The sequence below is a fragment of the Neofelis nebulosa genome, chromosome 1 (assembly GCF_028018385.1).
Source record: "Neofelis nebulosa isolate mNeoNeb1 chromosome 1, mNeoNeb1.pri, whole genome shotgun sequence".
Lineage (NCBI taxonomy): Eukaryota > Metazoa > Chordata > Mammalia > Carnivora > Felidae > Neofelis > Neofelis nebulosa.
The window spans coordinates 122,116,856-122,143,785 of NC_080782.1; the positions used below are offsets into that span (position 1 = coordinate 122,116,856).

Genomic DNA, 26,930 nt, shown 5'->3' on the forward strand with positions numbered 1-26,930 from the left:
TTTTTTCCTACACATTCATATCTGTGAGAAATTTTATTTAAGAATTTGGCACAGGGGTGCCTGAGTGGCTCAGACAGTCAAGTGTCCAACTCTTGATTTCAGCTCAGGTCATGATCTCACGGTTGTGAGATCGAACCCTGGGTCAGGCTCAGTGCAGAGCATGGAGTCTGCTTGAGATTCTCTCTCTCTTCCTCTCTCTCTCTGCCTCTCCCCAACTCATGCCCTCTCTCTCTCTCTCTCTCAAAAATAAACAAACAAACAAACAAAAAAAGAACTCGCACAGTAACAGATTAACAACAGCAACCAATAATAAAATAGAGCAATTGTAACAATATACTGTAATAAGAGTTAGGTGAGTGTGGTCTCCCTCTCTGTCAAAATACCTTATTGTACTGTACTCTCCCTTCTTCTCGTGATGATGTGGGACGATAAAATGCCCACGTGATGAGATGAAGTGAGGTGAATGGCGCAGGCATCGGGACATAGCATCAGGCTACTTCTGCAGATTTTTCGGGAAGGTCAGCTGCTTCTGAACTTCAGTTGACCACAGGTAACTGGAACTCTAAAAAGCAAACCTTTCAATGGTGGGGGAGGGGGAGGGGGAGAACTACTGTATTTACTTTGTTGTCTTCCTTAATGGTCATATAGTGTTCCATCATTTGGATGAACTGTCATTTACTAAGCCCATCATCCCCTGCTGAGAGACACATTGGTGATTTCCTACTTTTTTGCATTTCTGCACAGAGATCCTTGTATACAGGGGCAAACATCACTCTAGGATAGTTTCCAAGGAGTGGAATTGCTGCCTCAAAGGTCACACTCATTTTTTATGAAAGATGCTGCCAAATTTCTCTCCAAGAGGCTGCACTAATTTACATCACGGCCAAGAGTTTATGCATGCCTGTCTCCAGGCATCTTCACAACACTGGCAGCCAGGAACTCTGGCATCCTCTTCTCTGCACTCGCCTTCCCTCAATGAAACCTCAATCAAAACCACCAACAATGCATTTGTTAAAGTCCCCGGGACACCTAATCCCTTTGTCTATTCTAAAAAGGAATGGGGCGTTTTTGGCTCTGACAGGCCTTCAGTTGCCTGGACACAGCCCTGGGACGACTTTGAAAAACACAAATAAAACCCACTTGCTGTTCCCTACCACCCTCCAGAGAAGCTCAAGGGGGCCCACGTGAGGCCCAGTGCTCTGCTCTCTATCACATGCAAAAAAGATTTTCAATAGCAGCTGGTGTTTTCTTGGGTGGAGACCGGAGCCAGCATTTGTATATAAATATTATCCCAGGGCTTGGGGGTGGGGGGGAGAGGGCAGGGGGGGGGGGGAAGGAATCAGGCTGGAAGGAGAGCCTGCAGCATCCCGGTTGTCTTGTTAATGGGGGGAGGGGGGGTGCAAGAGCAGTAAGCGTCCTCATGTTTTCCTGAGCTCCCCCTAGAAAGGGGAAGCATCCCAGAACAGGCCCACACCATCCATCGGGGCAGCTTAGCATAAAGCAGAGGTGGGAGCCGGTGCAGAGCTTGGCTGGAAATCCACATCAGACAGAGGATGGCAAAGAGGCATGCTCCATCTACAGGACCCAGACTGCACTTCTGGCACGGGCTCTGCGTCTCTAGCAGAGTGACCACCTGCAACCAGCTGGCGCTTTAGACCACGGCTCCCATCACGTGATGACAAGATGACCACTGACTGAGGAGGCCCCTGTGGCCTCATCTCCAACGTTCCACAGCACAGGGTGACTTCTAGCTTTGCTTGAGGACCTCCCCAAATAGAGGGGGAGCTGCACAGACATGGGCTGTGGCTCATGCAGGGCCTCCGGGAGTTCTTGGGCGGGAATGTCAGCAATTCTCAGGGTTGCCCCTGCTAAGCTCTGCAAGCCCAAAGCCATTCATCTTCCAAACTTGTTTTTCAGGCTCACTTTTTTATGGCTCAAAACCATTCACCTTTGTTCTTTCAACTGTCTCCTTGCTTCCCACCATTCCCAGGGACCTAGGGCCGGGAGTGGAGGGGGAGAAGACAGGAGAATCTCTGGAACACTGGATTCTGCGGATCAGAGCAAATTCCAGGGATGAGACTCAGGGACCCTGGCTCATGTCCATAACAGAGGGAATAACTCCGATGATTATCTCAGGCACTTGGAAGTGAGTTAAGCTTCCCCTTCCTATGCAGCACATGTGAGAGGGTCAGCGGGAGGGAAAGGAGGTCCACACACCCAGGGTTTCCCTTGGGTGTAACCAGGGGCAGTGTATAGCACAGGAAAGCGCACTGTGCCTCAGTTTCCTTTTCTCTGAGAGCCTGGGGCTAAACACCCAACACCCCGCATTTCAAGAAATTCACAAAATAGGTATTTGTTGAGTGTGGGTTGTGTGTTCTAGACACCGTGAACACAGCAATAAACAATCAGACTGGCGCCCGCCCTCGTGTTTACATTCCCAGTGAAGTAAATATTAGTAACAGTATCATGCTTACTACTGCGGGACCCATGTTTATAAGAGACAAGGTCACACAGCTTCTAAATGGGCTGCATGGCTCTCTCTAACCACAAATACAAGCAAGGGCTACCCAGATCACTGTGAAGCTCACAGAGCTAAAGCTTCAGAGCCCTGGCTCACAGTAGCCCCTTCCAGGGCCCTGGAAAGAGACATGTGCACATGGTCTTGGGTTTCTCTAAGTTCTGCCAAAGTCAAGTCTCAACCACAAGTAGAAACAGTCCTGTTTCTCCCCACCCCAGTTTCCCTTCTGTTATGCCCGCCCTCCTGTTGTGTGGTGTTACAGTGGCCTTGGCATTCAGGGAATGCCCAAGCAAGAGTCAGACAGGTGAGATACTGAGCTTCTGGCAGGAGAGATCGATGTGGTTCGCAGTCACCCCCACATATGACAAGTTACCGCAAACCTTTCCAGGCAGACACAGCTCCCGAGTACTCCTGCACCCAAGTGCCCACCACCCAGCTCCCGACACCGGCCACATCAGCGGGGGAAACACCACATGAACATGTGCTCCGGGGCCCAACACTGAAGAGACTACTGCATGTGGTAGGGAAGAGAGAGACAGGTTTAAAACGTACAGAGCCAGATGCCAGCCTGTGAGAAAGGCTTTTCACCGTGAGACCTATAAAACTGTAAGGGGAGGATTCCATTCCCGTGGTCAAAGGGGAAGTTCTCTTCTCTCACAAATGCACTTGATGCACACAGTAAGAGTGCACCGTAGTCTCCTATTTCATTTTTGATGACAATCACACAAAACAGAATTGACCAAAATTCCTGTTTATGGGACACGAACATGTATTAATACTACAAACGGTGCATGTAGCTATGTGAATTCGCTCATTTCCTGCACCTCAACTGTTAATAACAAAAGACAAATCTCACCAGCCACCTCTTACTTGGCACCATGGCTGCCCTCAAACCGCTGGTGAAGCCCAAGATTGTTAAAAAGAGGACCAAGAAGGGGCGCCTGGGTGGCTCAGTCAGTTAAGCATCTGATTCTGGATTTTGGCTCAGGTCATGATCTCACGGTTCATGAGATGGAGCCCCGAGTCGAGCTCTGTGCTGACAGTGCAGAGCCTGCTTGTGATTCTCTCTCCTTCTTTCTCTGCCCCTCCCCGACTCGAGCTTTCTCTCTCTCCCTCTCTCTCTCTCTCTTTCACACACACACACACACACACACACACACACACACACACGTACAAATAAATAAACATTAAAAAAAAAAAGAGGACCAAGAAATTCATCCAACACCAGTCAGACTGACACGTTGAAATCAAGCACAACTGGTGGAAACCCAGAGGCACTGACAAGAGCTTGAAGTGCTGCTGATGTGCAACAGATCTTACTGTACAGACATTGCTTCACAGCATCTCTTCCAGGAACCGCAGAACCATTGTGGAGAGAGCAGCCCCGCTGGCCATCACAGTGACCAATCCCAATGCCAGTCTGCACAGCAAAGAAAATGAACAGACGGCTTATATGCACATCGTGTTTGTGTTAATAAAACTATAAAACTACAAGAAAAAGACAAATTTTGATCAACCATGCTAGAAAAAAGGCTGAATTATCATTTAGTCTCTCCACAGATTATTTTAGAAAATTATATGAAGAAGGGAGCAAAGAATATGAAGCTAGAAAAAGTAGGAATAAAAAGTATGATAGAGGTGGGGCACCTGCATGGCTCAGTCAGTTAAGCATCCGACTTCAGCTCAGTTCATGATTTCGCGGTTTGTGAGTTCGAGCCCTGTGTCGGGCTCTGTGCAGACAGCTCAGAGCCTGGAGCCTGCTTCGGATTCTGTGTCTCCCTCTTTTTCTCTGACCCATCTCCCGCTCATGCTCTGTCTCTCTGTCTCTCTCTGTCTCAAAAATAAACATTAAAAAAAATAATAAAGAAAGTGTGATAGAGGTGTGTCAGGCTGTTAATTAATAAAAATGTGATTCTTTTAGATTTGCTAATGTTTGAGGTATTTGTTGGTTTTTAAAATATGTAAATTGTTGGAACTCTTTATTTTTTTTCTTTCCTTTTTTTAATTTCAAGCACAGCTGACATACAATACTGTATTTCTTTGACCACACTAAATAGTCCCTTGCATTCTTTTATTTTTTTTTAAAGTTTATTTTTTATTTTCAGAGAGAGAGAGAGAGAGAGAGAGAGAGAGAGAGGCAGACAGAGAGGGAAGGAGTGAATCCCAGCAGGCTCCACACTATCAACACAGAGCCAGATGTGGGACTTGAACTCACGAACCTTCAGATCACGACCTGAGTTGAAACCAAGAGTCAGACACGTAACTGACTCAACCACCCAGGCACCCCTACAGTCACTTACATTCTTTGAAACATTTTTTAATGTTTATTTATTTTTGAGAGAAAGAGAGAGACAGAGTGTGAGCAGGAGAGAGGCAGAGAGAGAGGGAAGACACAGAATGCAAAGCAGGCTCCAAGCTCTGAGCTGTCAGCACAGAGCCTGACATGGGGCTCGAACCCAGGAACCATGAGATCATGACCTGAGCTGAAGTTGGACGCTTAACCAAGTGAACCACCCAGGAGCTCCACAGCATAAGCACTTTTATGACAATTTGTCGAGATTTCTCAAATTTGAAGCTGAAGGGGTAAAAAAAGATTTAAATATCTGGATGCTCACAGAGGACAAAGGTAAAGATGCACAGAGTATTGGTGATGGTGGCTGCCTCTTTGGAAAAGAACTTGGTGCACCTTCACATTTATCAGTAACTTAATGTATGAAAGTACGCAGCCCAGTGCCTGGCACGTGGCAAGAGCCCCAATCAGTGATTGCTATTACTTATCAGTATTGTCAATTACTTAATAAATTAATTTAAACAAATTAAAAGGTGGGCCCTGATGTCTACAGTCCCTTCTAGCTGGATTTGGTGTTTTAGATAACATTTCCTAGCACGTACCAGTGCCACGGGGCTCTGAGGCACTATTGTGTTGAATACTTCCTGCATCTCTGGGAAAAAGTACTATTCTCATTCCATTTTGCAAATATGGAAACAGAGGCACAGGAGGGTTAAATAACATAACCTAGGTCACACAGCCAATGAGGCAGAAGATAGGAGGAACACCCAAACTAGGTGACTGTAAAGGCCAAATAAAAGAATGGCCTCACTGCCTCCATGCCTGGTATGATACATGGGCACCCCAGCATCTTTTAACTCTGAATGTGCACATCTCCAATGAAATCCATGTATAGCGGGGCAGTCATCAAGGAGCCTAGAGTGTGGGACAGGGAAATGCTGTCACTGCAGATGTGAAGATGACAGAAAAGTCCTATAGGGCTTATTGACCAGCTAGAAATTCAAAGGAAGGAAACATGAGAAGCATCAACCCTGAGTCCACCAATGGACTCGATCGTTTCTCATCTCCCCTCCCAACACTGCAAAGGGAGTCGAAGTCATCCTCGTGCCCACGCAGAGCTGAGCAGACAAGCTGAGAGTTCAAGTAACCCCCGCGGGGGGGTGGGGCCTGGAAAACCCAGGCCTGGGGAGGGTGGAGCTAACTGCTCTCTGACAGCAAAGGGCATCTACCAAGCCTGCCCTCCTTCCTCTGCTCCTCCAGGCTTTCCTTGGCTTACACAGCCTAAAGCAAGTACAGCCTAGCCCAACTCAGCAGGCCTTGGTAGCTTCTGTCCTACAGGAAAATCTTTGGGGACAGAAGTCTCCTGCGTCTGCTTGCCAAAGCAGGGACTCTTCATCACAGGGAGCCAGGCAGGTGAGCCCATGAGTTCTGTTGCACGTAAGACAACGGACCCAGGAGTCTACAGGCATCTTGAAGGGATAGGGCTCTTTTGGAAATTCTCGCCAGTTCAGGAGCACTGAGCACCATACCCTCTAAGTACTTGCCACTTTGGCCTCTGTCTGCCCTTTAAGTGCAGCTCTGACCTACCACCTGCCTAGCAGGTAGGAATGTGATGGCCCACATAAGAGGCTTGGACTACTGTGGGCCTCTGGCCAACACCCATTTAATAAGTCTTGTCACATCATAGCTATGTGACCTTCAGCAAGTCACCTGACCTCTTTGATTGAGTTTCTTACTGTAAAATGAGGATTACAAGTTGGTATGTGTTTCGGGTGCCTAGGGGGCTCAGTCGGTTGAGCATCCCACTCTCAGTTTGAGTTCAGGTCAGGATCTCACAGTTCATGAGTTTGGGACCTCACATCGGGCTCAGCTTGACTGTGCACAACCTGCTTGAAATTCTTTGTCTCTCTCTCTCTCTCTCTCTGCCCCTCTCCCACTCACTCTCTATCTCTCTCAAATAAATAAACATTAAAAAAAACACAAATTAATGAATGTTTCTATACAAGAAAGGATAACCCTCCAACCCAGGCTAGATTGCAGGTGCCTTGAAGAGGATAAACATTCTGACTCACCTTAGCATATCCTTCAACGTGCCTAACAGGGCACCTTACTCCACAGAAGGGGCTCAGCACAGGTTTGCTAATTTAAGGCAGAACTGAGCAGTGCAAAACAGTATGTGTTAGGGGTCATCCAGAGCTGGATTCAGGTCCTGCTTTTCCCACTAACTTCCCATTAGGAGCCTTTCAGAGTTTGGTCATCACTCTTAACTACAGCTCTGGGGCCCTTATGTTGCAAAACTCTAGTTTCTCATTGTGTTTTCATAGAGTGAGGAACCCTGGCTATTTCAAAGGGGTAAGGGTTGTAAGGATTCAAGGCCATGGTGAGTGCAAAGTGGCCAACACAGGTGGCTCAGAGTGAGGGCAGATAAACATGGTCTAGGAAAAGCATAATTTAAAAGAGGATGCTAAACCAATATAACAGGAGATTAGGTCCATAACACACTATCGGAGGGCTAGGAGAATTTTGCCAATATGCAAAGATAATACCACAAATCTGCATTTTCAGGGACTCACTCCTTTGCTGATTGTTCCAGGAAAGGTTTTATGACCCTAGTTTTTTTGTTTGGTGTTTTTCCCCCATTGTGCATGTGAAAATGATTCCATTAACAAAGATATATGAATTTTTAACAACCCCCCCCAACCAAAAAAATGGTCTATTCACATAAATGAATCTTCATCTTCATTTCATATTGATGAGCTGAAGAGTTGACATAGACAATGTGTTGTTGTTGTTGTTGTTGTTGTTGTTGTTGTTGTCTTAAAACTGTCTTGTCATTCTAAGAACTCAATGCTGTTTGCAAACACTCTTTTAAGGGTCTCAGGTTTTTCTCTTATGAAAGAAAACTGTGCAGGATCATTACTTAGACTTGAAAAAGGTGTTTCTAGCAGCACTGCATTTCTTGGGACAGAGGCTGAGTGGCCACATTAAATCCTAAAGATTTACAGGAGGAATCTGAGCCATGATCCTGGGCCAACAAGATGAAAAACTCCACCTTGTTTCTGGGAAGCTTTTCAGAAATAGGTTCCTGGTTTTCCCTGCCAGCTACTCTGCCCTTCTTTAGAAATCGTTTTCTCGGGATGCCTAGGTGGCTCAGCCAGTTAAGTATCCGACTCTTGGTTTTGGCTCATGATCTCATGGTTTGTGGGTTCAAGCCCCGCATTGGGCTCTGTGCTTACACAGAGCCTGCTTGGGATTCTCTCTTCCTCTCTCTCTGCCCCTTCCCTGCTCACACACACACACACACACACACACACACACGCTCTCCCTCTCTCTCAAAATAAATAAATAAACTTAAAAAAGAAAAAGAAAAAGAAATTGTTTTCTCTACGGGGCTAGCCTTGCTGTACCACCAGTATCTGGTGTGGATTTACAGACGCGGTTTTTTACTTGAGGAGCATCCCCATGTACCAGGAAGAGAAGTGGTCTGGAGGAGACACCCAGAAGAGCAGAGACAAATGTCAGGATGACGGAGGAGAATGGCACAGGAGTCAGGATGCCAACACCTTGCTCTTCACCTTGCCATGTCAGAGCTGTGCTTTGGCAAGTCTCTTGACATCCATGAGACGCAGGTTTCTTTTCTGTAAGATGGGGATAGAAACTCTACTTCCGTCCACCTCAAGGGGACTGCACCTTCCCTACCACCCCCACCCGGGCAGAGACCGGCTGCCGCCCTGACCCAGTCCCCACCCCAATCACACAGGTGAAATAGAGAGCGAGCATGCAGGGGCTGCCTGCCCCAGTGGCCGGGGTCAAAGCGAGCGGACGTGGTAGCAGGTCCGTGTGCTCCTCTCAGCGGCAATGTGTTCCAGGTTCCAAGAGCCCAGCCCTCCACCCTCCACACGGTGCCCTTTGCTACTACCACTGCTCAGCAGCCCTTAGCCAGTGCCCTTGTCCACAAACACCCAAAAGGAGAAGATGGTCACACAGTGATGGTTCGGGGAATCTGAAGTTCTTATCTTATTTATTTTATTTTATTTTTAAAAATAATTTATTGTCACTTAAGGTAACATACAGTGTAGTCTTGGCTTCAGGAGTAGATTCCCGTGATTCATCACTTACATACAACACCCAGTGCCCATCCCAACAAGTGCCCTCCTCAATGCCCATCACCCATTTTCTCCAGTCCCTCCACCCTCATCAACCTTCTATTTGTTCTCTGGATTTAAAAGTCTCTTATGGTTTGCCTCCCTCTCTGTAACTTATTTTTCCTTCCCTTCCACTATGGTCTTCTAAGTTTCTCAAATTCCACATACGAGTGAAAACATATGACATCTGCCTTTTTCTGACTGGCTTATGTCATGTAGCCCAATACCTGAGGTTCCTATTTTAAACAAGAATTAGGAAGACTATAAAGGAACATGGGGAAATGTTTATAGTATCATGGTGAATGGAAAACACTCATATCTATCACTAAATTTGCAGACTTGGGATAGAATCAAACCTGGGTTTGAATCCTTGTTCTGCTAACTATGATGACCAGACCTCAGAGCCTCACTTTCTTCGTTAAAGTAACAGGGATAATAATTCCTTCCTTCTTGAATTATTGCAAGCATTTGGTGGAAGTGGAAAATATGTAAACATTTAGCACAGTCCTGGCCCCGGGAGAGCCAGTTCACATTATGTGCAAGGGTAAAGAGGAGAGTGGATCCCAGGCAAAAGGGCAGGGTCCTTTCAGAGATAGGAAGACAGGGTGGTGGGGTTGTTTTCACATAAGATTGTGATATTATCTTAGCAAAATATACAGATACAAATGCGACTTTGGACTAGACTAATACAATTAAATAAGATCCCTCCAATCAACAACCCTGCCCACTCTTGCTGGGCAATGCTGTTCCTCTGAGATCTGCTCTTGGAACATTTACATAAAAATCAGAAAAATCTGAGAAGCGTCAGTAGCTTCCCCACCCCAAGCCCAGGTTAACTCTTTAGCTCCCTCAGTTATCTCTTTTCGAGAAATCTACATCCAATGGGACAGGGCGCGGCAAGGAAGTTGGGCTGGTGGATGAAAAGCAGATGCTTAACTGGAGAACACAATTAGGGCTTTGGATAACGCTTAGAGGTGTCCTCAGAGCTTCTGCGCCTTGGTCCCAGAACCTTTAGACACCCTTCAGCAAAGCATGAGGCTGTCCAGTACGGCATCAGCCACGCTGCAAAGTGCACCTAGCAGTGCAGCCCGGGTTAAACCCAGGCTCCAGCAGCACCGTTTGCAGCAGGTGGGGTGTGTTCAATCAGAGGCAGATGACTGGGCCAGGCTTGCTTTGTTCCTAGACAGTCATCGGTGGAGACAGGCTCAATTATTTTCATTATATAGAGTCAACAGCAACAGGACGAATAATGGGTCTGAGCCAGAGAAGCAAAGGTTAAAGGGAGGGGGAGCAAGCGAACCGAGGGGGCCCTCAACCCCCCAGGCCTGCCGTGCCCAGTGAACCACGATGCGGTGAGCAACAGCAGGAAGACATTGGAGACTTGACTGGTCCTGCTCTGCTGGGCCCAGCATAAACTCCTAGGGGGTCAAGACGCACCTCCCGTGGGACTGACTCCAGAAGCCGTGGGTGGAAAGAACTTCACCAAGACCTCATCTAACTGCTCTGGCGTTGGAGGGATGCACAACCCAAGGGCCCTCTCACCCCTTCTCCCTTACCCAGCTGCCCCCTTTTCCTCCTACTGCCAGGCACTGGGCTAAACTCTTGGCACACATGACCTTATTTCACTTTCCCAATAACCTGTAAGTTATAGGCCGTTACTATTCCGCTTTACAAATGAGGAAACTAAGGCTCGAAGAGGGCTAGGTGATTTGCCCAAGCTGGTAAGTGGCAGAACCACCAAACCCAGATGTGTCTGACCCCAGGGCCCAAGCTCTCCACCCCTACACGGCTTCTTCTTTCTTCCTCCTCTGTTTATGTCAAAGGCTTTCGACCCTTGCCCTCGCCCTAGCCCCATATCAGACCCTGTATCTTCTGGAGGTTCGGGGAGCTCGGGAGTAGGTTGATCTAGGAAGAACAAAGCCCTGCAGGTGGAGGAGTTACTGCTTCTGAGATTTCTCAAGAACAGGAAACTTCCCGGGCTGCCTGCAATAAATCCAAGCCTTCCTTCCTTTGTGATTTCACCCCGGGAACAACACTCCAGGATGACTCATCTTGAGGCCGGCAGGAGATCTCCTCTGGAGACTGGAGGTGACCTTGGCCAGGCACTCACATCCTGTGCCTTTTTTCCCGTTTGTCAAGTGGGCAGCCCCAACCCCCCTGCCACGCTGGTTGTGGAGTATCAGGGTGAACACCAAGCATGTGGAAAATAATTTTTAAGAGTGAATGCAGAACTCGACAATCCTCCAGCTCCCGCCTATACAGCCTGAGTACCAAACCCGGACCTAAACCCTCTGTAGTCCTGATGCTGCCTGCCACAGGAGCGCACCCACACTCCTGCCTTCTGGGTGGATGCGCAAACTGTGAGGGAAGGGGGACGTGGTTAACGACCCTTTTCTTTCCAACTGTAACTACTCACTGTGCCTTCAGCTCTGCATGACCTTCTTATAAGCATATAATGCTGAAAACGGCAAGCATTCACCGAGCCCTAATTAGGTATGGATTATATATATGTATTTAATATATTTTTATATTTGTTATATATTTCTTTTTTTAATATTTATTTATTATCTTTGAGAGACAGAGACAGACAGACAGAGCATGAGTGGAGGAGGGGAAGAGAGAGAAGGAGACACAGAATCCAACGCAGGTTCCAGGTTCCAGGCTCCAGGCTCTGAGCTGTCAGCACAGAGCCCAACTCAGGGCTCAAACTCACGAACTGCAATATCATGACCTAAGCCAAAACCAGACGCTCAACTGACTGAGCCACCCAGGTGCTCCTAATTTCATATATATATATATATATATATATATATATATATAGGCAATATATATATATGGCAATATACATATATGGCAATATATATATGGCAATATACATATATGCCTATATATATATGCCAATATAAATATGCCAATATAAATTATATATATATATATATATATATATATATATATATATATTGCCTCATTTAATCCTTTTATGAGTGTCTATGACCAGTCCTACTATTGTACAGGTGAGAAAAATAAAGTTCAGACCAATTGATTACAGAAACGTGAAGGTCACACAGCTAGCAGGTGCGGAAGCCCAGATCCCCTATCAGATCTGTCAGTCTGCACCAGGGCGTGCTGCCTTCACCCTTTTTGTTTTTAAAATGACCAGCCCTTGGGGCGCCTGGGTGGCTCAGTCGGTTAGGCGGCCGACTTCGGCTCAGGTCATGATCTCACGGTCGGTCCGTGAGTTTGAGCCCCGCATTGGGCTCTGTGCTGACAGCTCAGAGCCTGGAGCCTGTTTCAGATTCTGTGTCTCCCTCTCTCTGACCCTCCCCCGTTCATGCTCTGTCTCTCTCTGTCTCAAAAATAAATAAACGTTAAAAAAAAAAATTAAAAAAAATAAAATAAAATGACCAGCCCCAGGACTCTCCTAGCCACCTTTTCCACTTAATTTTTCTCCATAGTTTTTTTTTTAAAGTTTATTTATTTTTGAGAGAGAGCGCACAAGCAGGCGGCAAAAAGAGGGGGAGTCAGAGGATCCAAAGCCGGCTCTGTGCTGACAGCAGAGAGCCTGACATGGGGCCAGAACCCACGAACTCAAGATCATGACCTAAGCCGAAATCGGACGTGCACCCACCTGAACCACCCAGGCACCCTCTCCATACTTCTCAGGCTCTTTAGTGATGAATTCACTGTTGCCCCATCCCCCAGCCCAAGAGCTGGTAAATTCACATGGACAGGGATTTTCCAGTGTTTAGCCACTACTGTATCCCCTAAGTGCCTAGAACAATGCCTGACATGTACTAGATATTCAAGAAGTACTTATCAAACATATGAATTTGACCATAATTCTCATCAGTTATTTTCAACTCTTCTTTCTGCTAGATGATAAATTTGGACAGCAGTTTCTTCATCTCAGTACCCTCTACCCCTCACCCCCCACAGAGTCTATGATGATACTTTGAATATAGTAAAATATTCAATAAAAATTTGGGAACATGATTTAACTATTTGTTTTGAAACGGGATTTTTTTGTCTTGGGGGTGGTCTGCTGTTTGGGGAATTCACTCTCTGCTCCCCACAAGATAGAGGGTGTTTCATATGCGATGCTTCCTCTCTGCAGCCCTGGGTTCCGCCCTCCCAGGCTGCTCTACGATGCTGACAGACAGGTGGGCTCCAAAGCCTGATGCCAAGGCACCCTCCTTGGCTTTTATTTGCCTTGCTCCTGACTCAGCTTCCCTGGGCTGTGGGAAAGGGTTCAGTATGCAGCTCCCTAAACTCGCTGCTGAACAGCAGGCTGAGCGGGTGTTGGAAATGATACAGAAAAAAAAGAATCTAATTAAGCAGAGTAGGTGATAGTGTCAGGAAGAAAAAGGAAGCAAGTGGCAATTTGGATATCTGCCTGCAAATAAAAGACATGACTGTCGTTTCTCCTCTGGCTCCTGTTTGCCCTATAAATCTCAGCTCACTAATCCAAGTGTTTTAATTATCGCTGTATAATACAACATGCTGTGTTGAGCCCAACATGGGGAAATTAAAGCGAAGGAGGGGGGTGGAGGGATTCAGGCTACCCCATTCTCCCATTTCTCTTGTTTACACTAATCTGAAGGTGTTTTTTCACCCTTTTGCCATAAACACAACATGAGGTTTTCCAGCATCAAACATATTACCTTTTTCCACTCACAAAAAGGAACTTCAAGCCCTGAGCTCTTTCCCCAACACAGGCAACTCAGGGACCAGGAGTCACTGCCACAGTTGTCACTTAATCCCCAAGAAATCAAAAGAACTAGGTCATGAATTAAACACTAGTTCCAAAAGAGTCCCTGAGTGGGAAGCAGCATGATGGTTAAGAGGAGCAGTTGAATTTGAGCTCCACTACCCACTAGCTGTGTGGCCTTGGGCAAATCGCTGAACCTCTCTGAGTCTCAGCTTCTTCAAATAAAATACAGTGATAACAGGATTAAATAACATAATGCATTTAGCACAGCGTCTGACACACTGTAAGTGCTATGCCGCATACTCCCATCTCCTGGTTCTTATCTTTGCCATCCCAACTACCTAAAGCAAACTTCAGAAGGCAGTATGGCTCACTTTTTTCTTCCTTCTCAAGTGCCACCTTACCAGTGAGCCTTCCCTTAGGACCCTAAATAAAACACTAGCTCCTCCTTCCATACACACACACTACATCCCCCTCTTATGTTCTTTATCTTCCATAGCACTAAGAACTATCTGACATTTTATATATCTGTGTGTTTAATTTTTTTTTTTTGTCTCCACCTAAAAGGTAAACCCCAAGAAGGCAGAGCTTTTGTTTTGTAGTCTGCTGTATCTCCAGCACCTTCAGCAGGGATGCCTGGCATACAGTAGATGTTTAATAAATATTAACTGAATGAGTAAATAGAAGCTATTCTTTGGATGATGAGGCCTGAAAGAGCCATCAGAGACCACGCTGGCCGAAGTTCTACACAGGCTAGGAAACCGAGGCCAAGAGACATCAGATGACCTACCTCTGATTCCTGCTTCCCTAGAATTGAGCAGTGGTAGCGGCTGAGGGCCCTAACTCCTGCTGTCTCGTTCTGCTTCAAGCCAGCCTGCCCAGACCAACAGCTCAGCATGTTGGTGTCCTGTGTTCCTTGTCTGGGGAATGGAAATAATTAAGCAGATGGCTCTCCCCCCCAAATGCTCAGGACCCGGATGCCCCAGTGACTGGCAATCTATAAAAGCAAAAAGAACAGGTGGAGATACTGCAGTGGCTCTGGAAATCCATCGACAAATGTGCTCAGAGTTGAAGAAGTGCAGACAGCTGCAGCACAAAGGAGCCAAAGGCCACTGCATTTCTCTCTCCAAAATCCACCAGCATCCAGGACCCTCGTGGCTTTCTGCACTGACTGAAGACAAGCACTGCAGTCCCATTTCTGGCGCGCCTGGGTAACTTCCTCTTGCACAGACACAAGGGACCCTGTGCAGACGGCTGCAAACCCCAGCTATACCATTCCTAGATGTACAACCTCTCTGGGTATCTACTTTTCATCCGTTAGGACCTTCTTAGCATCAAATGAAAAAGCACACGGCCCCGGGGCATGGTCCATGGCAGGGACATGATAAAACATTAAGTGTTCTCATAGGACACGATGATATCTGCAGTCAAACACAACCCTCCATTCCCCCAACCCCTGTCCGCCTCACCACCCCTTAGAGTTTAGAATTGGGGGTCTTGGAAATGAGGGACTATTCAGCCTTAGGAATCCAGTACCAGATAATGTTTTTTGCTTTCCATTCAAGTAGAGTGGAAAGAACTCAGACCCTACACCAGTCCCCCTCTTCCTCTAAGCCACTCAGAACCTCATCAGGCCCCAAAGGAAAGACTGCAGCCTGACAGTATGAATCACTCAAATGCTTTTTTGCAGAAAGTGAGATATGGCCTAGAGTTCCCCAAGGGTTAAGGTGAGAAAGGACCCAACAAAAATACCCTGTGCTTCTTTCACTATCTGTTCTCTTAACCAAATAATCAATTTTAAAGGGCCAAAGAAGGACACCACCAGTAATTAGAATAAGGAAACATTGTGTGAGCTGGTCCAACTCCTCAACCTCTCTGAACCTGTTTCCTTACGTGTATGAAAGCCCCCAGCAATGTCTAAGGGGGCTATGTGACAAAGAAAGGAGAGAATGCACAGCGCCTGGGGCATTATCTGCTGCTTTGAATATTCAAGCCAAGAACTCCACTGCAGCCAGTGCCGGAATCATAAGCATTAATTGCTCCAAAAGAACACTCTGTACAGCAAACGGAGCCTTTCTCTGCACCACAGACAGACTTGACCACTCGACCACGGACTGCAGGTTGAGAGCAAACATGAACTCCACCAGAGGGTTTCAAAAAATCATTGCAAACAATGGGAAAGGGTGTGAGGAGACATAAGGATGCACAAAGGCACAGATGGAACGGAGACCCAAACAGCTCCTTGAAGAAGGGTGCCCAGTTGAACATGGTGGGGGATGCTCCTCATAAAAAACCTCGTTTGAGGTCACTGTTGCTTTGAGACACTGCCACTTTTGATAAGTGGGAATTTCTAGAATGTTCCCATGGCTGTATGGCGCATCGCTTACAAACATAAGCTCTGGGGTGAAACAAATCTATGTTTGGTGTTCCAAAAGCCCTGAAGACGTTTCAGGAGCTGGTGACTTTCTGCTACTCAGGGAACTTCCCTGGGCCTCAGTTTCCACCCAAGCACTGGAGCTAATGATTCCTGCCTCAGCAGGTCAGTAGTAAGGCTAAACACGGTGGGCGTCCCCTAAGGCGCTTCCAACAGCTGTTGTGTAAAAAAATAAATAAAATAAAATCAGAAGAAATCAGCTGGAACGCGAGTGGGGGCGCGGCGGGGGCGGGGGGCCGCTCCAGCAGGCGCCCCGGAGCCGGCCCGGGGCCTGTGGCCTGACCGGGAAGGCCAGGGAGCGGGCGCCCCGCGGGAGCGCCGAGGCCCCGCTGCGCCCGGCCGGGCGGGGGCGGCGGAGGAGGAAGCGGGGGCGGCCGGAGCGCGGTGGGGATGTTTAAAGGAAATTTACAATCATTTCCTCTCTGTGGTTTGGTGACAAATCAACAACATCCTGTTCTTTTGTGAGGCTCCGGGCGCCTGCAAGGCGGGGGCAGCGCTCCGGCTCTTAAAGGGACACACACACACACACACACACACACACACACACACACACACACAGGGTTCCCTCCCCCCCACCCCCCCCCCCTCTACTCCCCTGCGGCTCCGAGGAAAAAAAAAAAAAAATACAGCCTCCCCAAGGCGCCACCTCCGGGGGTGCGCGCGGCCGGAATGAAGGGGCTGCTGCCGGAGCCGCCCCCGGGCCGCGACCCGGATCGCGTCCCCTCCCCCGCGGCCTTCCATTCCCGCGGACGGGAGGAGACGGCGGCGGCGCACCCCTCTGATGGATGCAGCGGCCCGGGGCCATCTCCCGCGGAGGGGGCAGGCGGGGGGCGGAGGCGCTCCCGCCCGACGGTTTACCTCCCGCCCTCCCGCGCCAATTCCAGGGCCCGGCTTCGGACCTCCGGGTGGTTTTTACCCCCTCCCCCGATCCCCTCGCCTCGAATTTTCCAGCCCCCAAACTCTGGATTTATGGTTAAAATGTCGACGTACGCACACGAGGTTTATAAAATGCCAAGGCGGAGAGAGGCTTCCCTGGCTGTAGGAGTAATGAGAATCAGATGGCTAGGGCCAGAAAAATAATAAAATACTTAACTACCCTCCTGGGATTTCCTTCATTCAGTCATTTAATGTTTGTTGTTGTTGTTGTTGTTTTTAATTAAGCGCTGGTCACCATTCTAGGCCCGGTACAACAGGAACAAGACAGACAACATCCCTGCCCCCAGGGGGCTTAGATTCTCAAAATGAATGAGTGGATGGATGGATGGGATTATTTCACATGCTGTATGTGCTGTAATCAAAGAGGGTCATATTCTAGATTCTAGAACCACGGCTTCCTAAAGGAAAACTCCTTGAGTTGGTGACCAAAGAATGAATTGAAACGTCCAGCAACATTATGCAGAGAGAGACTAGAAGCAGGGACAGCATCTCTGCTCATCCCCAAGACCACCTGAAGGGCATCCCAGGGAGGATTTCCCTCCCCCCGCCCCCAAGACAAGCCCTGGGAATTGGCATCCAGGATGTGAGCGACCTGGGTCCTTCCGGTCTGGCTGTATAACCCCAGCAAGTCCCTTCCCTGCTCCAGGCCTCACAGTTTCTTCACCTAGAAACAGAACACTGAACTAAATTCAGTAGCTCTCAACCCTAAGTGCAAATTAGAATTCTCCAGGGTGGTTTTCAAAAACAATGATCCCCCTGATCCCACCTCAGTCCCAGGGAATCAGAATCTCTGATAATGAAGCCTGTGCACTGGCATTTTTTTGAGGGTTCCCTGGCTGAGTTCAGTGTGCAGCCAGGGTGAAGAGCCAGTGACCTAGATGATCTCTAAAGCCTAGGTTTAAAGTGCAGCAAGAGCTACTTGGATTTAGGGTATAATCATTCACAACACTGAGTGTTTGCCATCTCTCATATAATACACCAAATATGCCATGCACATATTTAAGTTACAGAGAAAAACCCTACCAAATTAGATGGGTACTGTTATTACCTCCATTTTACACATGAGGAATTCGAGGTACAGAGAGGAAATCTGGCCAAGAGCCTGAGTCCTCTAAGCTGGAGTGTCTTTCCAGTGACAAGAAGGAAATTTCTACCTCACGGAGCTGTTAATCACACAGAGTAGCTACAGAGAAAAAAAGCCTGGGGTACTCTGAGCTGGGGCTGCAAACCTGCCTTGAATGGAGGCAAGGGACTGGCCTGAAGGGCCTTTGGTCATTCTGACAGCACAATGATGTGCATGCCCAGAGTGCAGGTCCCAAAATGGAGTGTAACTCTAAGAAAAACAGCCTTTTATGTTTCTCTGCATTGATCTTCTTGGTCATTTTCAAAGATGATTCCCATAAAATGTGCGGTTTTGCCTCAGGCAGACGGAGGAACCATTTGGCAGGATGAGGAGAAAACTTTCTGTGCACCCCAGTATGGCCAGGACAGAATATACTCACCCGCCCCCACCCCCTCCCATATGGGGCCCACCAGTGCCCTTCCCACCTTTTGACCGCCTTCCCATTTGTGCAGTTCCCTGAGGCAGGACCCAGAGAAGGGCACTGAGACAGGTTCCCAAGGAAGTGAAAGATCTGTTAAAGCAGAGATGAGAAAAAAGGGAAGCTGCTGGTCCATCTTACAGTGAAATAGTGTGCTGCTATTAAAAAAGGGAGAGCTGTACAGATAGATTCCAAAGATGCTCGTGATACACAAGGTACAGAACAAGATCTTCTCATTGATATTTCTGTAAACACCACACACACACACACACACACACACACACACACACACACACACCGGAAACTAGCAGAACCATCTGGAAGGACAGATTCCCAACTGTTCTAGTGATGACTGGGCAGATGCATATGGGTGGAGGTAACAGTGCGGCAGTGTGTTGCATTAATGGCATACTTTTACTTTCTCTATTAATCACCATATTATTTAAGTTGTTGACAGCAAATGTGTATTAATTTTTTTAGATAAAGGGACTTCTATTCATAAAAAATAAAAATAAATATTAAAAAGGGGAGCATAAAACCCTACTTTGGGCTCTGGGAATTCTATCCAAGATAGGTCCCCAGCCAATGTCATCTCTGCCGGGTTTTGCAGCTGGTGTTAACAGTGCCACTGCTGCCCACAGCCGCTTTGTCCTCAGCATGCCATTACAGTGGCAATCTCTTACCTGGTCAGCTGCTTCCTCTTCAGTCAGGAAATGCCCCGTGGAAGTTTTGGGTGATAGAAGATGGATTTGAGAGCTAGAAGCCCCGGCTGATAGAAGAGGTGACAAAGCTCACTTCGGAGGGGAAAACTGCCAAAGGTGCTACCTATCCCATAGAGGTAGGTGAAGGGAGTGGCACTGAAGTTCAAAGGCTCTGACTTCCTTACGCATCAAAGTGTTGTTTTGGAAGGTGAGAAATGGAACTTGACAGACCAAGACCTGAAGACAGATCATAGTTCTTTGTGGCCCAAACCTCAACCCAGAAATCCAAAAGGCTAGGAGCAAGGGTCTGCTTAGAACATTATATGCAGGACTGTCCCCTCCAATGAGCGGTCTGCAGGAACAGCACGAGGTGAACTGTCATGCTCTAGGGAAGAATAATTTAGCCACACTCTGCTTCCTTTTTATGATTTCTTAGATCTTCGTAGTTTATAAACAGCATAATGTTGTGGTTAAGAGCATGAGCTAAGAAGACAGAGAACCCAAGTGGGATTCTGTACCACTTCCCTAAGCTTCCATTTCCTCTCTTCTAAAATGGGGATGATAATAGTACTTACCTCATGGAACTGTCCAGTGAGAATTAAATGAGACAATACCGGAAAAGTCCTGAGCCCTGTACTGGGTACATGCAGTTAATAGTAACCAATGGTTTGGGGTGCCTGAGTGGCTCAGTCGGTTAAGCATCCAATTTCTCAGGTCATGATCTCGTGGTCCATGACTTTGAGCCCTGTGTTGGGCTCTACACTAACAACTCAGAGCCTGGAGCCTGCTTTGGATTCTGTGTCTCCTTTTTTCCTCTCTCTGCCCCTCCCCTGCTTGCACTCTGTGTGTGTGTCTGTCTCTCTCAAAAATAAACATTAAAAAAAAATAATAAATAGTAACTAACAATTACAAGATTCCCCAACAATTATTAACTGTACCTTTTTTTTTTTAGTTTATTTATTTATTTTGAGCATGCGTGTGAGCATGAGTAGGGGAGACGCAAAAGAGAATCCCAAGTAGGCTCCGCACTGTCAGTGCAGAGTCCGATGTGGGGCTCGAACTCATTAACCGTGGGATCATGACCTGAGCCAAAGTCAAGAGGAACTTAACTGACTAAGCCACCTGGGTGCCCCTTAAATGTACCTTTCAGATGAAAATAAGGAAGGTGATTGACATTTACATACTTACTAGCTTACACATCTCTAACATAAGTCTGAATTAGTGGTCTTCCAGAAGACCTGTGCCCACCAAAATCCTACACAGTAGAGCTAATATTACATTCAACAGTTATCACCTTCCTCTAAAGTCATCCAGTAGAGACCCTAATTTAATTTACACTTGCCTTTACGTCTGCTAGGTGCTGTGCAGACAAATCAAGACAAATGAAATTCTTTCCTTCCATTCATTCAGGCCTGGCCATTTTTGAATCTTCCCAAAGCCCTTAGAAATAGGAATCCTTTCTTTCATTTTTTCTTTTAACTTCCGTTACCTCCTCAGTCTAGTCTAGTTAGGAGAAAGAACTGTTTCTGGGGATAGGAGGTTTAAACTGATGGGCCATTAGCACAATAACAAAGCAAAAGGAATTTTCCAGGTCACCAGCCAACAACTTTAGAGCGGTATTTAAAATTCACTTGCTTAGGGGGAGGGAAAGACATTGGTCAGGAGAGGGTGGGGAAGGATTTCTCCCAGCTGATGGGGAACTGGGGAACGCCCTTTTTTATGGTTAGCAAAACCAGCAAACACCTTAACAAGCTGCTTGGTTTCTGGGCTGATCTTTTATCATAGTGCTTGAAATACAGATATCAAAAAGAAAACAAACAGCCTTCTGCTGAATCCATAAAGAAAAGGTTCTCCTTGGCTCCTGGCTCCGGATTTAGGGAACAACTGGATCCCTGCTACAATATAACATACAACATACCCATGAATTTCTTTTAAGCTCACTGAATACACACACACACATGCACGCACGCACGCACACACACACATACACACACACGCTCATCTACACTCTGCCTTATTCCAACTGTGACAAAGCTCAGTAGGAGAGGAGCTATGGTCTCACTGTGTTTCCCCCACCCCAAGTTTGCATTTTTAAAATTTATTTGCTGGCAGTCTGGAAGTCACTGGGGAAGGCTGCTTCAACACTTAATTGGTAAACAGATCTGTTCTAGTAGAAATATTCTTCTAGTGATCACCTTTGCTGCGGATAGAAGAATGACCAGCCAAGAGTCCTGCTGAAATTTGGTGACAACGTTTTATCATCTCCCAATATCACTCTCCCTATCCCACAGTGCACTGCTCCAGGAATTTTCATAGCCCTGGCTTCTGGAGGCCCCGCCAAATTGCATGAGACTGTTTAAGAAGTACTTATACACAGTTTTAGGTTTTTTTCTACAATTGTTTCCAAACTCTAAAATTCAGCAGAATTCTTTGCAAAGAACACAAAGGAAAAATAGATTTAAAACTATTGTTTCTGGTAGGAACCAATCACAACGTTGCTCAAACGGGTCCCTAGAATTCAAAGTTTGGGGAAAAAAAATCACTATTTTAGAATATCTTTCTATTATTACTTTAGGTAATTTTGTCATTACAAGCAAGTCCAAACTCCTCCCTATGCCGTTAGAACCCTTTTTGATCCAGCTCCCACCTACCTGAGCTCCAAGTAGTCATTCCCATGTATCTGCTCTCTTGATTTACATCTTGATTTTGGCAGTGGGTCCTCCAGTAGCTTCCCGATAAGAGATACAGGAGAGGTCAATTTTTTGAGACCTTGCATATCAGCATATATCTTGCCTTCTGTTCTCTCTTCACATTTTGACTGGTAGTTTTGCTAGGTATAAAATTCTAGGTTGTAAATCATTCCCCCAACAACCCTAGGCCTCTCCAGCATCCAGGTGTTTGAACTGTAAGTTCTTTTGCATAGAACACATATCCCATGCCCACTCCCACCCTTGTGTAGCTAACGCCTCATTGTTTTTTGTGTTTTTAAGATTTATTAAAAAAAATTTTTTTAACATTTTTTTTTAATTTTTTTTTAACGTTTATTTATTTTTGAGACAGAGAGAGACAGAGCATGAATGGGGGAGGGGCAGAGAGAGAGGGAGACACAGAATCTGAAACAGGCTCCAGGCTCTGAGCGGTCAGCACAGAGCCCGACGCGGGGCTTGAACTCACAGACCGTGAGATCATGACCTGAGCCAAAGTCGGACGCTCAACCGACTGAGCCACCCAGGCGCCCCAACATTTATTTATTTTTGAGAGATAGAGACAGAGTGTGAGCGGGGGAGGGGCAGACAGAGGAGACACAGAATCTGAAGCAGGCTCCAGGCTCTGAGCAAGCTGTCAGCACACAGCCTGACACAGGGCTCCAACCCACAAACCATGAGATCGTGACCTGAGCCAAAGTCGGACACTCAACCAACTGAGACACCCAGGTGTCCTTTTTTTTTTTAAGATTTATTATTTTTTTTTAAGTAATCTCTACACCCAAAGTGGGGCTCGAACCAATAATCCTGAGATCATGAGTTACATGCTCCACCAACTGAGCCAGGCAGGTGCCCCATACCTCATTATTCTTATCAGAGAAACTTACCTGGCCAGCCACATATCCCTCCCAGTTGCTCCCACAACCTGGTGCTTATCCCTCACTATACTTCTTACACCATGTTATCATTATCTGTTTACTTGTCAGTATTCTCCACTAGTGAGTGAGCATGAGGGCTAAAAATACATAGCCACAGTGCCATGCAATAAATATTTATAGAACAAAGAAATACATAAATGGTTGTGATGATTTTTTTTTTTCAAGATACAATGTATAGTAAAATGTTTGACAAATGCCCTTACCAGTTGGTGCCTGCTACGGACTTGGGGAGTAGAGAGCAGGATTGGTCTGGGGAAGAAATGTCACCCTGATACTAGGACCATTATAATTTCTTGCTCAATATCTGCCTTTCATGAAGACAGGGACCAGCTCTGGCTCTCAATGCTGTGTTCCCAACAATCAGACCATAATGACAACTTAATAAAGAACTGTTGAATGAATGAACTGGTCCAGACAAAGGGAGTCCTATGCATTACACAGCCAAGAAAACAGAGAGAAAAAGTCCCTATACTGACTTACAGTCACAGGAAAAAGCAAGGTTTGGAATGAAAACACAATTCATCATCTGTTCCCACCCCACCTCCAATAGCAAACCCTCTCCCAATTCCCTGTTCCAGATATAGGCATTCCCTTCTTTGGACACACGGATTTGAAGCCCAGAACTATTTGGTTTGGACCCTTGCTTTCATAGTCTGTTTCTTTTCAATCAGCAAGTCCTATTGTCTCCTCCCTCTCTCCCTTTACAGCAGCTTTCTCCCGACCCTTCTGCTTCGTCCCTCTAGTACCTTCGCTGAGGCCTCTGTCACCCCACACTGATATTTTCCCCTGGCTCCCTCCTTCACTCCAAGGCATTTGGACACCTCTGTCACATTAATCTCTCTGAAGCATCACTTTGCAGTGTCTCCTCACTGCCCCAAAATACCTTCAGACTCTCTTGATTTCCTCCCATGTTAAGTTACAACTCTTCTGCCAGCTTTCACCCTGCAGGATGACTTCTGATGCTCTGTTTTCCCTCCCCACACACAGCAGCTCGCTTATCACATGTACACAACTCTCACTCTGATTAGGCAAGATGTGTCACTGTCTCTGAAACAACAGAGCAGACTTCTGCACAACTTGCACATTCTCTTCTCTGGAATGTTCTCCGTACTCCTCTCTTAATTCAATCCATCCTTCCAGACCTATGGTTTAAATCCTTCCTCCTCCAAGATGCCTTTATTTACAACTTCAGAACTTGCAGATCTCCCCAAATTTAAAATCCAAAAATGCTTATCATCTTTGCAGCCCAGCTAAATCCAAATGTGTGCCTTAATGTAAGACACTATATATTCCACACACATTAGTGCAATATTCCCCAGCTATCCAGACTGCGCCTTGATGGTAAGGATGTCCTGTTCTTGGACCCGAGGGCCTTAGAGTTCGACATGGAGTAGTATTCAGGAGGTGGTAAGAGAACTGCCTCTAGAAACAGACAGACCTGGACTAATCTCAGCCCTACCAATTCTAATTGTGTGTATTTGGACCCTCTGAGCTTCAGTATCCTTACCTGTAAAACTGGGATAATAACAGTGCTACCTCATGGGTTTGATGTGAAAATTTAAATGAAATAATGCTAAGTAAAACAATTAGGACAGTGTTGTGATACATGACAGTGTGACACATATATGATACACGTACTCAGTAGTACTCAGTACGTGTTAGCTATTGTTATAAGAGACTCCAATTCCTATTCTTGGATTTGAACTTTGGCCTTGATTTTGCTTTACACTTTCTGTCACCGAGCCAGCCTTGCAAATAGTGATTTCCTGCCAGTCCCCACCTCTGTGTCCACCCTTGGCTGGTCAAAGCATTCTCTGTAAGCAGTGGTTAAGAGAAAGTTCCATCATACAAAGTCATCTCGGGCCCCACTTTGTGGTTCCTCCTGCCCTCAGCACTCCTGGATTCGGTGCTGAATTGTTTTAGTACCTTTGGTTTGGAAGCTTAAGCCTTTCTTTCTTCCACTTTTTTTTTTTTATCACTATCATTGTATTATAAAAACAATACATGTTCATTAAAATATTAAAAGTGAATAGCAAATGTCTCACTCCTCACCCAAACCTCCATTCCTGATCTTCAGAAATAACCAGTTAGCTTCTCATGTGTATTTCCAGAAAACATCCATGGCTATAGAAACATATACACACATACATTTTTCTGTGGCCTGCTTTATTCACTTAACAATCGGCCTCTCTCGCTCTAAGTAGGCTTCATGTACAGTGCAGAGCCGAGCACAGGGCTTGAACTCATGACCCTGAGATCAAGACCTGAGCTGAGATCAAGAGTCGGATATTTAACTGACTGAGCCATGCAGACACCCCTAACAATCAGTCTTGAACACCTTTCTATACCTATACCTGATAGGTTCACCACACATTGTTCAAAGGCAACTTCGATTTCTTTTGTAAAAAAGCAACCATCATTGATTTAATCAACCTCCTACAGATGGGCATGTAGGTTGCTACTACTAAAACAATGTGATGAACATCTTTGTATACATATCTCTATGGACGCCTTAAGTCTTAGGACTTCTGATTGCCAGATTAGACTAGACTGGGAGTGAGTCATCAAATTTGGTTCTACCTCCCGTGTCTCTACCCAAATATAGCATTCAGTCCCTATACTCACTGACTCACTGGTCACCGGTGTGACCACGTTCCTCCTCATTTCAAAATAGAAGAAAGAGGTCACTGGACTGTTTCCTCACGATCCCGCTCAAAAGAAGCTCACAGAACCCACGTATGTCCCTTTATCTGGAACCAGAGGGGAAATCCCAGGCATCGGGGGATAAGATTTCAGAGTCCGGCTGTGTTCTCAGGTAGCCCTGAGGTAGCCCCAGAGAAGGAAGGAAACACGTTTTTGGTTCATGAGACACAATCCCAGCTGTTTTCAGTGGGACTGAGAGGGATGTGAGTATGACAATAAGGACAGCAGAGAAGACAGCCTTCAGGTGGTGGCTGGGGGGAGGTGAACACATAGGGCTTTCATCAGCAGTGACTCGGCATTATTATCCTAGCCCACATCCGTCCCTTTGCAACTATGTCCTTGCTCAGGCCAAGGACAGGATGGAACAGCAGGAACTGTGAGTGCTTATCCCCAGCTCAGCCTGACTCACGCAGGACCCCAAGCCAAGCCCCTTACTGCGCCCTGGGGGAAGCCCAGGAGCCTGAGTGAAACTCGGGCGGGGAAGAAAAGATGTATCCAAGTTGCTTACATACAACTCTGTGACCCACAGTGAGCCACCATCTTAGGCTTCAGTTAGTCCATGCCCCTGTGAAAAAAAGCAAAAGCAACATGTACAGTCCCTGCCTTACACTGTCCTTGAAGGCAGGAGGTATACCAAGTACTTAACACAGGACACGACATTACATAAGCAGCGAATAAATCTTTCATACTTGCACCAATGATATCTCCCTCTTGCCTAGCACAGTGCCCAATTCAGAGTAGATGCTTCATTAAAATTTCTTTCAGGGAATGAATGAACAACCTCTTCATTTCCGAAGGGCAGACAGGAAAATTACAAAATAACCCCCAAGGCCTCTCCAACCTCTTGTTACCCTATTCCCTTCTTTACGATGTGGCAGCTTACTGATAATGCAGTTTGGTTCAGTTCGTGCAATTCATTCTCTTCCTCACAGAAAAGATGTTCTCTTCCCCGTGGCTTGTCCTCAAGATCCAGCCACATCAAAGAATGAACTCGGGCCCAAGGTCCTGGAATGCGGCCTCACCTCACAGTTTCTAAAGAGAAACCAAGTCCTAGGACCATAGAGGATCAGATGAGGGAGGAAAGAAAATTAATATATTCATTCAACAAATATCTATGTGGAATATCTATTGTGTCTAGAAGTGAAACCAAAAACTTGCTGCTTGGCCTTGCTCCTCTACTCCCTTACCATGCTGGCATCTGCCTCAAACCCTCAAAGCCTGGTCTCCACCTCTCTACTGAAAAGGCTTCCTTGTAGGGAGTCCTCAGGCGCACCAGCTCACCAGCTGTTAATCCAGGCGCCCCTCCCCACT

The 26,930-nt window shown here is 46.5% G+C and overlaps 1 long non-coding RNA gene across 1 annotated transcript in view; it reads right to left on the reverse strand.

The window, feature by feature from the left end:
* Window positions 1–379: 379 nt before the first annotated feature.
* Window positions 380–26,930, reverse strand: part of LOC131513854 (uncharacterized) — a 41,831-nt gene continuing 15,280 nt past the window's right edge. The window contains exons 2-3 of the long non-coding RNA XR_009262849.1: window positions 21,925–22,001; window positions 380–562 (exon numbers count right to left, since the gene is read on the reverse strand). This is a non-coding gene — a long non-coding RNA (uncharacterized LOC131513854). The remainder of the gene's footprint in view (window positions 563–21,924; window positions 22,002–26,930) is intronic.